Here is a 14683-nt window from a genome sequence, read left to right on the forward strand (position 1 = left end):
GGTGCTAAAACACCCCCATGGTGGCGTGAAGTTTAGGGAAGGCATGCAGACTTAGAGTAAAACTCTGACATATTTACAGGCAACATTCAAATACAAATGGTTTATATCTTTGTAACATGAAAGTTAGTGTACAACATTATACTCATAGCATATTTTTTGTTCACACAATGGAAGGGGTCGCTGTAACATAATCTGACCAATGCATAACTAACCTTACAGTCATGCATTTGTCCTAATAAACTAACCTACACTATAACATGCAGCACTTTGATGAATATTGTTACACAGCTGACATAGTTGTAATACCAACTATTTGACAGTTTGGGACACAATGGTGACCATAGAGATAGCTGTAGTTATTATTTCTTATTTCATAAAAATAATACAATGTATTAAGATATAAATGTACCCTATACTCGAGTCTTTGACAAGATTAAGAGAATACATGCCATAGAAAGACTTTTGTCTTGTTTACATCAGAGTCCCCCATTTTCAATTCACCAGGGTCTACATGACATACATGACATACAGATAGACTGTAATGCTACATCCATACATTTAGGACATACCAGATTGCAAATACAGCAATATTTGTGATACAAAACAACAAAAAGAGAGTCCAGAAAATATGTGTGTGTCTATCCAAGCTGCTTTAACTGTTTCAATAGGGGTATTTCATCTGTCTTAAATTAATAAATTAAGACTTATTTATGGATATAGATCCCTTCAAAACACTCTAGCTAAAGTTAACTAGCTATCCCTAGACTGTTTCAATGGTAAGCCTGTATTTATAAAGCATTTATAGGTCAACTACCGTTTTTACCACGGTTCAAACCTCACCAACACATCTAACTTATATGTCACAGTATCCAGAAAATAGCAGAGTTTTAGGGAATAGGCCTTCTATGATAGCTAGGTCTGTAATGGACTTTAAAATAAAAACTTTGAAACTGTAGGCCCTCAATACCTTCCATCCTCTTTTTTACCCCGAAAAACCCATTCAATATAGTTTGCTGTACCTCAAATGTAACCCCAGGGCCCACTTTGTCTTCTATATATGTTTCAGTAAGCGTTCTGTCTATTTTAAGGTCTTTGTTGTTGCAATCAATTGGAACCAGGTCTAGCTAAGAAAGGGATCTATGATCTCAAATGACTACTTGGTAAAAGGTTTAGCATCTTTCATGCAAGAATTGCATCTCTAACGTGTTACACATGAGTAAATCAGACATAATATTTGCAAACACTATAGTTCTAAACAGTGTATTACAAAATCTTTGTATCTAATGTAGACAATATGCAATTATATCATTGTCACCTGAAAACATGTTGCAGGATATTTAGCAGAAACTATGGTAAATGTTTCAAGTTTCTTTAATAGTTGTCATACCGATGTACAGAATACTTTTATACAAAATGTTTCTTTCTGTTACGCTCCAGAGACTGTGCTAGACAAGAGATAGTATGAAATAAAACAGTATAGCATGTAAAATACAAGTAAAACTAGAAGTCACGTAGACACAATGATCGGTGCAGAATAGAAGTAACTGAGTTACCATACAATATACAATATACTATGCAATATACAATAATATATAGTACAAAGCAGAAATGGGGTGAGGTACATTTTAGGCATAATTTACAGCAAGGTATACACAGGTATGGGTGTAGTGCAAATCCATTACCAATAAATATAAAGTGTCTTTAGGTGTTCTAAAGTATGGAGAGTGGGTGCTGCATTGTGTTGTTTGTTTAAAATGAGTGTATGCGTTTGGATCAGGGGCGGATTTAGGATTATAGGAGATCCGGGGCTTAGCCCAGATAGGTGCCCGCCTTTTTTTATTTAATTTTTTTTTTTATAATTTTTTTTTTCAGGCAAGGGGTGGTTTGGAGGGGGTCAGGCACGACCCCCTCCATGGCAGATTTTTTTTAATTTAATTAACCTGTACGTGCAATTTCCTGCAATATAGAGCCTTCAATCTTGACCAATAAAGCTGCTCTTTTCACTATAAAACTCAGTTAACTCAGTAGTTATGGTTAGATTTATATATTGGGGGGGGATATATCATATTTTTCATATGATCAAAAAGTGGTGGAGCAAGAGCATACCTTTGCTCCCCCAAGTTCAATAGTGGGAGAGCAGAGCCGAATGCTCTTATGGCCAGGCGTCTATGATTCACTGATACAAAGTAAAATAGTGCAGTGCAATAAAATAGTTAGTAAAATAGAATAAAATAATGCAATAGTGCATTGCAATAAAATAGTTATCATCGTATTTCTTCTGGAGGCCGGTAAGGAGTGCATTACAGTAGTCGAGTTGGCTTGAAATAAAGGCATGGATCTGGTTTTCAGCGTCCTTTTGATTTATAAATGGCCGTACTTTAGCTATGTTTCTAAGGTGGAAGAATTAAGTTTTTGTCAACTTGTTGATTGTGATTTAAAGCTTAGGTCTGAGTCTACCATGACACCAAGACTTAACTCACTCAAATACAGTTAGCAGCTGGATAGACCACAGATGGAAATGAGCTTCTGCTAAATCTGGTGCAAACATATTTTCATGTAACAATGATGAATTGTCAAATTTTCTTTTTCTTTTTTTTTTTTTTTTTTTAAATAGATTCGGGGCTTTTCAGAAAACATTCGGGGCTTGAGCCCAAGTAGCCACCCCCTAGCTCCGCCCCTGGTTTGGATGTGTGTGTTGTGAGTGCATTTGATGGTTATTGCATAGTGTTATTGTTCGGTATGTGATAACACATAATCCTACTGAATTCTGAATTTTTTGTTTATTGGCTGAGGGTCAATTATAAAACATATCAAATCATGAAACTGACCGATACAGCTAAAATAGACGTTTACTCAATGATAAGGTAAAAACAAGGTGCTTCATTACAAATGTATTTTAGAAGTCTAGTAAAATCAAACCCCAAAGATCTCCTACGTATTTTCTTTAACCGGTTCTAAGATACAGTATACAACAAATACATTTCTGAACTACATTACAGAACAGTGTCTAGTTAAAAGAATTTTTAGCCACACTAAATATTTGTGTAATATACTCAATATTATGGACCTGCATTACATCCTACAGTTAGACACAGCATGAAATATTCAATCAACACAAAAGTAACAGCCGAAGGAAACTCAAGATATTGTATGAGGTGTTTTTAAAAGGGGCGAATGAACTATTTTTAGTAGATTGAATCATTAGTCAGAAGGATAATGCTATTTTCTCAGTGTGCCTGTTTTCACTTTTATCAATCTGCTTTTTATGTATTTTTAGGTGTTTGTTTATGTTTTATCTGTCATTTGGACCAGGTCTAGCTCGGAAAAAAGGGATCTATGATCTCAAATGACTACCGGGTAAAAGGTATACCAACTGACATGCAAGAATGCAACTCTAATGTGCTACACATAACTAAAACAGACATAATATTTGAAAACAGCATTGTTCTAAACAGTGTATTACAATATCTTTTTGTATCTACTATAGACAGTTTGTATTTATATCTTTGTTATATGAAAAACATGGATGCATCAGATTTAACAGAAACTGTTGAGTGTCAAGGATACACATAAATTATAAACATCTAAAACCATGAAACTGACCGATACAGTTAAAATAGACGTTTACTCAATGATAAGGTAAAAACAAAGTGCTTCATAAAAGTTTAGTACAATCAAGCCCCAAAGGTATTTTCTTTAAGCTGGTCTAAGGTATATTATACAACTAGCACATTTCTGAATTAGTTTACAGAACAGTGTCTAGTTTTTTAGCCACACTAAAAATTTGTGTAATATACTCAATATTTCGATATGCATTAAATCCTACAGTTACACACGATAGGAGATATTCAAACAGCTCAAAGATGATAATTCTAAGGCAAACAAAAATCTAACTCACTCACCATAGGTGAGTTAGTGTATAGTATGGTTAACATGTATGAAAGTAGCATAAAGCCGTTATTTATTAGAGTTGTTGATACAATACTTCACATGCAGGACAACATACCAATACAAATATTTATTAATTTACAGAAAAAAGCTAAATGCAGAGTATTACCGGCGGAGGTTGTTTGATCCTTGTCCGTAGATGATTGAAGGAAATTCACTTTAAGAACCATTTAGCATGAAACATCTTAAAACAAAGATGTATTTTTATTCATTATAACCATGAAAATAATACAATGTTAGGTTTTACCGTGATTATCTTGGTCACAGATGGGAATATATCATTCACATTCAATTATCCAAATGTACTCAGTTTGAGTCAAATTTACTCTGTGAAATTAACTGTGTAGCAAAAACAATTCATATTGTTTCAGTGATGGCCTGATTGGTAGGTCTATTGTTGACTTGTCTTATTTCTACATGAAAGTTATGCTTCGTTCACACAATAAAGATGCTGTTTGTGAAAAAATAATGTATAATATCTGGACTGATTCACAGTGCCCTAGGTAGCGATACAGTATACCCCGTTACAGGGGGTATAGTGGATCGATTATATTTTGTATGAAACATCTTAAAACAATGAGGCATTTCATTTATAATATCAAAACATGTAACTCTTATGTAGAATGATGTAAAAAGAGTTCTACTAATATATTTCATTTAAAATACGTGTACAAAAAGATAAATATCCGACTCCTGCTATGGGGATTACACCTTTTCTATACAAAACAAATGTGTTGGTATGTTTTATTGTAACTGTTTGACTGTTTGAAAATTTGGTGGACTTTATGGTATTTTATAGCTTATTCATGATTTATTGTGATACTTCTTCTTGACTTGTTTAAAGAAGATGTGTTTGACCCAAGGGGACATTAATGTATGTATTGTAGGACCTTACAAATAAATATGATTTGATCATGATCCTAACAAATGTTAAAATGTTTGCATGCATTACATTTAACTGACATTTTTAACCAAAAAGAGAGTTAGAAAAGGGGATCAGCAAACTCTGCAGGGGGCCTACACCTCTGGCTGCTAGGGGTAGTGGTATTGTTTACATAGCAGTGCTGACATTTCGAAGTTTTAAAGGGGTCACATTCACATAGCTGAAGATAGTTGCACAACTGGATAATATTTTTAATTTTTAAACATCTATAACTGTAAGGAGGAACTTAGAATCATTCAAAACAATTATTACACCCTTGAGGTAGAAAAAACGCAGTTGGGTATATTATAAAAATGTATTAAAGAATATTGCAGATCAAGTTGTAACCTTTTTTATCAATAATATAAGCGTGCATAACATCGATAATGTGATTAATATATAAAGTTTCTAAACACTTATGATTTTTCAGCTTAAAAGCCGTAACATCCACTATTACGGTGTATAAGCATAACAGGTGTGTTCTGTTAAAATTACCATTCATATGATCTAAAATAGTAACTAAGCCGTTTTCAGATAGAAGACTTTCATCCTTTGAGAGTGTCTCTATCATATCATTATATAGCAAGCCTTTCTCTCTCACAAGCTTCAACATATTTTCAAAAAGCCTTAAGCGCACGCTTTTGACATTCCCGGTTACAGTGTACAAGTCGGCATCTGTCATGTACTAAGGTCTAATGACCACATAGAATAGAAACTTGAGGCAAGCTGCACATGAACAAAACAACCCCCTCAGTAGATGCTTTTAAAGCAAGGTCCCGGCAGATAGTAAAACACCACAAACGCGCTTTCAAAAGGTAAATTATATTTATTACTGTGGTAGGACTTCAAACCTCCACTTAAATGATGATGAGGATTTAATAAAGGGAAGAAAACAACCCACAAACAATTAACAAACAGGGAGAAGGGTAAGGAGAGAACACACAAGATAATTATAATTAATGGGTAGCACAATACCCTGGTGACCTAGTGTCACAGGACACAACCACAAACCCTGCGGTTGGCAGTCTGGGAATCCCCCAGCAAATGTACACCACGTGCACAACACAATATAATTCCACACAAGTAGTGGCAAAAAGGCAGAAGGCCCAATACATATATATATATATATATATATTAACACATTCCACACGGGTGGCAAGTGGCACTGAGGCCACAATATACATATATATATATATATACTTACCTGGTAGCTGCACCAACACGAATACAAGGCCTACCAGGTAAGTGGTGTGAACAACATGAACACACTTAACAAATCAATCCCACACCACAGTGGACAGTGTCATAATAACGGTTCCACACAAACAACAGTGGACAATGTTAAAATAACCATTCCACACAAACAGTGGTAAACAATGGTAACCTCCAACAGCCTGGTCACTGGTAACTGACACAGAGAGGCGCCCGGACGAGTGTGTGCTGTCTGGTATATCTGTCCACCCGTCCCTCTTGAGGTGATTGTCATCAGCTGTTACCCATTAGACAATCAGCACTCTTCAGTGTAGGGACGGGCGGCACCTGATAGAGAAAAAGAGACAGCATTAGCCATCATTCAAACACACACACAAATCACATCCAAAACATAACATATTTACATATACTAACCTGATGTTCAGATGGTGTCATAAATACAGTAATAATGGTAATGACCAACCCACGTACCCATGTACGTCACAGCATCGTTGACTTTATTAGCTATAGCATGTTTTAAAAGCAATGCGATATCATAGTTTATAAAACTCGTAATACAGCTGGTAGTCCTGCTGAAGAAATTCCCCATTTCCGATTATATATGCTGGTACTTTAAACAAAAGCTGATACTTCAAAGTATCTGTCAAAGAATGTGACTGTCAAAAAGATTGTGTGGGTGTGTATGTCTAGATGGATGTATTTCTGTATGGGGGTGGGGGCGAAGCTGCGGACGGGTCTGTATGACGCTATATATGCGGTCAGGGTTTGAATAAAAATCTAAATATTTAGAGAGTTCCCTCTTAGAGAGACCCTAGAAAATAAAAAATGGCGAGCAGTCTAGCTACATCTACTATACGCACATCAGTCCGAGTAGCACATTTTAAGGCCGAGTTACTTGCACCATCCAAATTTGGTAGCGTGTCATACACCGAGATATGGCCCCTCAGGGATGGGGTCCTCGGATTCTGTTATGATGTTAAATTTGAGAGAGTTGTCTTCTACAAAACCCCCTTGGAGAATTTCCAGGGTGTAGGAAGAAGATCTGAGATAGACCTATCTGAGAGTGAATTTTGGCAGCTAAAAAAAGCTTTGTATGAAGCTATGGATGGATTAGTGGGTAGAACGCTTAAAGATGGGCAGATATTCACCCTGGTAATAAGCTCGATAGACTACGGGTATGTGTATTACGGGCGGATATCTATAAAAAGTACTCTGGCTTTTGGTGTAGAGACTAATCTAACCATCTTCTCAAGGTTCCTTTATACAAGTCATGAGTATATCCTCTTCTCAGTACCGGTACCGGCCTGGTTAGAATGTCTTCGGACTTGCGGAATGGTTACTAACAAAGGGGTTAAGGTGAGGACAGACCTGGCATATTTTAGAAGAAGGCTCCTTCCAGCCGACGATTCAGAGGAGATGGAGTGGGAGTGACCCAGCGAGGGGGCGGAGGATGGGGCGTGTCAACCCTAAATCCTCCTTTAAAAAAGACTTACAATGCATTTGTACTTTTAGATAGCAATCATGACTTTCTCCCCAAAAGATCCTTCTAACTCTGCATTGGATACGCAAACAAGCCTGTCCCCATTATACACGCCTGACGATGTTGAGACACTACCCTTTGGCGGGTATAGATTCAGTGACCCTCCTTCAACGTGACCGACCATGGCTATGTATGTGAGACACGGGGAAGATCCTTCTAAGCATGCATTGGATACACTAGCTCGCCTGTCACCGCTATACGCTCCAGACGAAGAAGTTGAGACATTACCCGTAACCATGTATGGTTCAACTAAAACTACTTCATTGCAAAGCCTCCTAGACACCCCTAGGACTAGTTACAGCCCTCTTTCAACGATTTGGGAGACTTCATCGCCGGATTCATCACCGCCAAACCCCGTCAGGTGTATGGATCCCCCTCCTCCTAATAGCCCCTGGTACACCCCTCTTACATCAGAATCTGATGTATTCCATCCTGACCCCAAAGAAATACCTATCGTTGATGTAACCAACAAAGCATCATCACTGCCATCCCCCGCCCGGGGTATGGTCAAGAGACTGTATCCTACTAGAAGAAAAACCCTCCAGTTCCCAATCGAAGTAGCTACTCTTAGAGCCTTAGTGACCACAGCGGAGCTGTCAGGACAATTGTACATCGATGGGTAAACGGGAATGTCAATAGCGTGCGCTTAAGGCTTTTTGAAAATATGTTGAAGCTTGTGAGAGAGAAAGGCTTGCTATATAATGATATGATAGAGACACTCTCAAAGGATGAAAGTCTTCTATCTGAAAACGGCTTAGTTACTATTTTAGATCATATGAATGGTAATTTTAACAGAACACACCTGTTATGCTTATACACCGTAATAGTGGATGTTACGGCTTTTAAGCTGAAAAAGTGTTTAGAAACTTTAGATATTAATCACATTATCGATGTTATGCACGCTTATATTATTGATAAAAAAGGTTACAACTTGATCTGCAATATTCTTTAATACATTTTTATAATATACCCAACTGCAGTTTTTCTACCTCAAGGGTGTAATAATTGTTTTGAATGATTCTAAGTTCCTCCTTACAGTTATAGATGTTTAAAAATAAAAAATATTATCCAGTTGTGCAACTATCTTCAGCTATGTGAATGTGACCCCTTTAAAACTTCGAAATGTCAGCACTGCTATGTAAACAATACCACTACCCCTAGCAGCCAGAGGTGTAGGCCCCCTGCAGAGTTTGCTGATCCCCTTTTCTAACTCTCTTTTTGGTTAAAAATGTCAGTTAAATGTAATGCATGCAAACATTTTAACATTTGTTAGGATCATGATCAAATCATATTTATTTGTAAGGTCCTACAATACATACATTAATGTCCCCTTGGGTCAAACACATCTTCTTTAAACAAGTCAAGAAGAAGTATCACAATAAATCATGAATAAGCTATAAAATACCATAAAGTCCACCAAATTTAAAATAAATGAATGCAACACAGTCATACATATCCTTGCAAAGGTATGTAGAAACCTATCAATAGGATGTAAATGCATCTCAGACCCTTTCAAGGGGATCTACCTTCTTAGATGTCGTTGATAGCAGTGTTGCACTAAAACAACCAAACAGTCAAACAGTTACAATAAAACATACCAACACATTTGTTTTGTATAGAAAAGGTGTAATCCCCATAGCAGGAGTCGGATATTTATCTTTTTGTACACGTTTTTTAAGTGAAATATATTAGTAGAACTCTTTTTACATCATTCTACATAAGAGTTACATGTTTTGATATTATAAATGAAATGCCTCATTGTTTTAAGGGGAGACACTGCAGGTGAATAGGGTAAATAAATTAACTAATAGATATCACAATGAAACTTCCCCAGTTGATTACTTATATTAAGACAAGACTTTTTTGTATTACAAGTTTTCTGAAATTGTATGTTTAAATATGCAAATGAGGCATGATCTACTTAAATATGCACTAATTTGCATATAATTCCAGGACAGAAATCTGAACATTGGATAAAGCCATTTTCTAAATTATAGTTTCATTTTGTTGACATATTAGAGCCAAAGGTTATTACAGAGGGGATTTTGGATATCTCTTTTTATCACTCCATAAATCAGAAAATACTCCATTCAGTCAATTTTTATGGTAAAATTCCATATTTAGCCATGTTTTTAGGAATAAAATGTGATATAAATCAGGGTATGAATGCGATATCAACAAACCCTTCTGAAAATACCTTCAGAACATAGATATGAATAGAACTGGAAGGTTTGGTGTATGTGAGTGCTACTGAAGTGGAGATTTCTGGCTCAGAGTATGAGGAAAAACTCTTAAAACTCATTTTTGGGAAAACGCCTTCAAAGTTCTGTATTGTAAAATGCCATACTTTTTTTTTTTAAACAGATATTTACAAACACAATACCTAATCAAACCATTAGTAATAGACAACCTAAACACATGCCTGATAACTGAATAATAATAATAATGATGTTATTGAACTGAACAGAACTACACACAGGCTACAAACAGTGTAGTACAGTGTAGTACCCCCTAATAGGCAAAAAATATTTGAATAGATATCACTATGAAACTTTCCCAATTTGTTATGTACATATAAACTAAGAAAAAATATATTGCAAGTTTTCTGAAATGTATGTTTATATATGCAAATGAGGCACTTCCCCATTAAATATATGCACATTTATGGATGCAATATGGCAAAATGATGTAAAATAAACAACTAAATGTGTGTTATTGACGTTTTATTGTCACTAGTTTCATAGAAGACATGTTTAGGAAGCAAAATATAACAAAATCTCAAAATCAACAAAAAAAGTATATTTGACTATTCACCTGCAGTGTCTCGCCTTAAGATGTTTCATACAAAATATAATCGATCCACTATACCCCCTGTAACGGGGTATACTGTATCGCTACCTAGGGCACTGTGAATCAGTCCAGATATTATACATTATTTTTTCACAAACAGCATCTTTATTGTGTGAACGAAGCATAACTTTCATGTAGAAATAAGACAAGTCAACAATAGACCTACCAATCAGGCCATCACTGAAACAATATGAATTGTTTTTGCTACACAGTTAATTTCACAGAGTAAATTTGACTCAAACTGAGTACATTTGGATAATTGAATGTGAATGATATATTCCCATCTGTGACCAAGATAATCACGGTAAAACCTAACATTGTATTATTTTCATGGTTATAATGAATAAAAATACATCTTTGTTTTAAGATGTTTCATGCTAAATGGTTCTTAAAGTGAATTTCCTTCAATCATCTACGGACAAGGATCAAACAACCTCCGCAGGTAATACTCTGCATTTAGCTTTTTTCTGTAAATTAATAAATATTTTTATTGGTATGTTGTCCTGCATGTGAAGTAGTGTTGTCACGATACTGGAATTTCGACTTCGATACGATACCTTGAAAAGTATCGATACTTTCGATACTTTCAATACCAAAAAGAAATTATTATAAAAAAAAAAAAAATTATTAAATTTTTTTTTTTTTTTTTTAACAAATTTTGCTTTTGTTGCTGGTTGATTCTCCTCAGCTTCTCTCTGGTACTATACGAGAAGATAAATACACTTTTAAAACCCTTTGTTTATCTTTAGATCAGAGAGAGAAAGAGAGAGTGGCGGCTGGAGATTTTAGGTCTACTGAGCGCACCTTCCTAGTTATGACGAGAGAGAGAGAGAGAGAGAGAGAGAGAGAGAGAGAGAGAGAGAGAGAGAGAGAGAGAGAGAGAGAGAGAGAGAGAGACTACCCGATCGAGTGACTATTTTGTAAATTAATATGTTTCTTGTTGATTGTCCTTACTGTTATTACTAATGTTATGATATTTTATTGCTTAATATATATGTTATTGTTTGTATGGAGGAACGACAGCTAACGTTAGCTAATAATAGCGTTGTTTACAAACTGAAGACAGGGCTGCCTGCCCGGCTGTGAGGGGGAGGAGGAAGAGAGAGAGAGAGAGAGAGAGAGAGATTTCTCCGGAGCTATGCTCGGAGCATTTATTAACGTTACATAGCATAGCATAGCTCCGGAGAAATCTCTCTCTCTCTCTCTCTCTCTTCCTCCTCCCCCTCACAGCCGGGCAGCGCAGCCCTGTCTTCAGTTTGTAAACAACGCTATTATTAGCTAACGTTAGCTGTCGTTCCTCCGTTAGCTTAATGCTAGCTAGCTGGCCACCTATTACTTCATGGAAACGGAGTAACGTCAAGCCGAGCCCACTACACCAGTACACGCATGAACTCGACACAACTACCCCGTTTCCAACGAGGAGGCTGCAGCAGCTTGTGTCTGTTGCTCTGAGCGAGGAGGAGGAGGAGGCGGAAGGGCAAGCAGTGGCAGCGCGTCTGTCTGTCAACAACTTGCGGGACAAAGCCAGCTGGTACCGATACTGCAGAAAGTATCGGTACTTCGGGAAATGAGTATTGAAGCCGTTTTAAATATTCAGTATCGATATGTATCGATACTTCGATATTTTTGACAACACTAATGTGAAGTATTGTATCAACAACTCTAATAAATAACGGCTTTATGCTACTTTCATACATGTTAACCATACTATACACTAACTCACCTATGGTGAGTGAGTTAGATTTTTGCTTGCCTTAGAATGATCATCTTTGAGCTGTTTGAATATCTCCTATCGTGTGTAACTGTAGGATTTAATGCATATCGAAATATTGAGTATATTACACAAATATTTAGTGTGGCTAAAAAACTAGACACTGTTCTGCAAACTATTTCAGAAATGTGCTAGTTGTATAATATACCTTAGATCAGCTTAAAGAAAATACCTTTGGGGCTTGATTGTACTAAACTTTTATGAAGCACTTTGTTTTTACCTTATCATTGAGTAAACGTCTATTTTAACTGTATCGGTCAGTTTCATGGTTTTAGATGTTTATAATTTATGTGTATCCTTGACACTCAACAGTTTCTGTTAAATCTGATGCATCCATGTTTTTCATATAACAAAGATATAAATACAAACTGTCTATAGTAGATACAAAAAGATATTGTAATACATTGTTTAGAACAATGCTGTTTGCAAATATTATGTCTGTTTTAGTTATGTGTAGCACATTAGAGTTGCATTCTTGCATGTCAGTTGGTATACCTTTTACCCGGTAGTCATTTGAGATCATAGATCCCTTTTTTCCGAGCTAGACCTGGTCCAAATGACAGATAAAACATAAACAAACACCTAAAAATAGATAAAAAGCAGATTGATAAAAGTGAAAACAGGCACACGAGTCTAATCACTGTAATTACAGCACCAAAGCTGTTTGTCTTACAATGGAGTGAGGTGTCGTGGGGGGTGATATATGTCAACCCCCTGAGAAAATAGCATTATCCTTCTGACTAATGATTCAATCTACTAAAAATAGTTCATTCGCCCCTTTTAAAAACACCTCATACAATATCTTGAGTTTCCTTCGGCTGTTACTTTTGTGTTGATTGAATATTTCATGCTGTGTCTAACTGTAGGATGTAATGCAGGTCCATAATATTGAGTATATTACACAAATATTTAGTGTGGCTAAAAACTATTTTAACTAGACACTGTTCTGTAATGTAGTTCAGAAATGTATTTGTTGTATACTGTATCTTAGAACCGGTTAAAGAAAATACGTAGGAGATCTTTGGGGTTTGATTTTACTAGACTTCTAAAATACATTTGTAATGAAGCACCTTGTTTTTACCTTATCATTGAGTAAACGTCTATTTTAGCTGTATCGGTCAGTTTCATGATTTGATATGTTTTATAATTGACCCTCAGCCAATAAACAAAAAATTCAGAATTCAGTAGGATTATGTGTTATCACATACCGAACAATAACACTATGCAATAACCATCAAATGCACTCACAACACACACATCCAAATGCATACACTCATTTTAAACAAACAACACAATGCAGCACCCACTCTCCATACTTTAGAACACCTAAAGACACTTTATATTTATTGGTAATGGATTTGCACTACACCCATACCTGTGTACACCTTGCTGTAAATTATGCCTAAAATGTACCTCACCCCATTTCTGCTTTGTACTATATATTATTGTATATTGCATAGTATATTGTATATTGTATGGTAACTCAGTTACTTCTATTCTGCACCGATCATTGTGTCTACGTGACTTCTAGTTTTACTTGTATTTTACATGCTATACTGTTTTATTTCATACTATCTCTTGTCTAGCACAGTCTCTGGAGCGTAACAGAAAGAAACATTTTGTATAAAAGTATTCTGTACATCGGTATGACAACTATTAAAGAAACTTGAAACTCATGTTTTTACATGCACCAAAGTACATTTACCATAGTTTCTGCTAAATATCCTGCAACATGTTTTCAGGTGACAATGATATAATTGCATATTGTCTACATTAGATACAAAGATTTTGTAATACACTGTTTAGAACTATAGTGTTTGCAAATATTATGTCTGATTTACTCATGTGTAACACGTTAGAGATGCAATTCTTGCATGAAATATGCTATACCTTTTACCAAGTAGTCATTTGAGATCATAGATCCCTTTCTTAGCTAGACCTGGTTCCAATTGATTGCAACAACAAAGACCTTAAAATACACAGAACGCTTACTGAAACATACATAGAAGGCAAAGTGGGCCCTGGGGTTACATTTGAGGTACAGCAAACTATATTGAATGGGTTTTTCGGGGGGGAAAAAGAGGATGGAAGGTATTGAGGGCCTACAGTTTCAAAGTTTTTATTTTAAAGTCCATTACAGACCTAGCTATCATAGAAGGCCTATTCCCTAAAACTCTGCTATTTTCTGGATACTTTGACATATAAGTTAGATGTGTTGGTGAGGTTTGAACCGTGGTAAAAACGGTAGTTGACCTATAAATGCTTTATAAATACAGGCTTACCATTGAAACAGTCTAGGGATAGCTAGTTAATAACGTGTATTTCAATAGATTCTATGTAGCTATATCGTCTCGAGTTGTATAGTGGGTAGCTACCTTACTCTGCTGGTTGTACACGTTTAAAAAGTTCATTCATCTCATTGGTTGAAATCAAGTTGGAG

Source organism: Notolepis coatsorum, assembly GCF_963971535.1.
Source record: "Notolepis coatsorum genome assembly, chromosome: 2".
NCBI classification, from domain to species: domain Eukaryota; kingdom Metazoa; phylum Chordata; class Actinopteri; order Aulopiformes; family Paralepididae; genus Notolepis; species Notolepis coatsorum.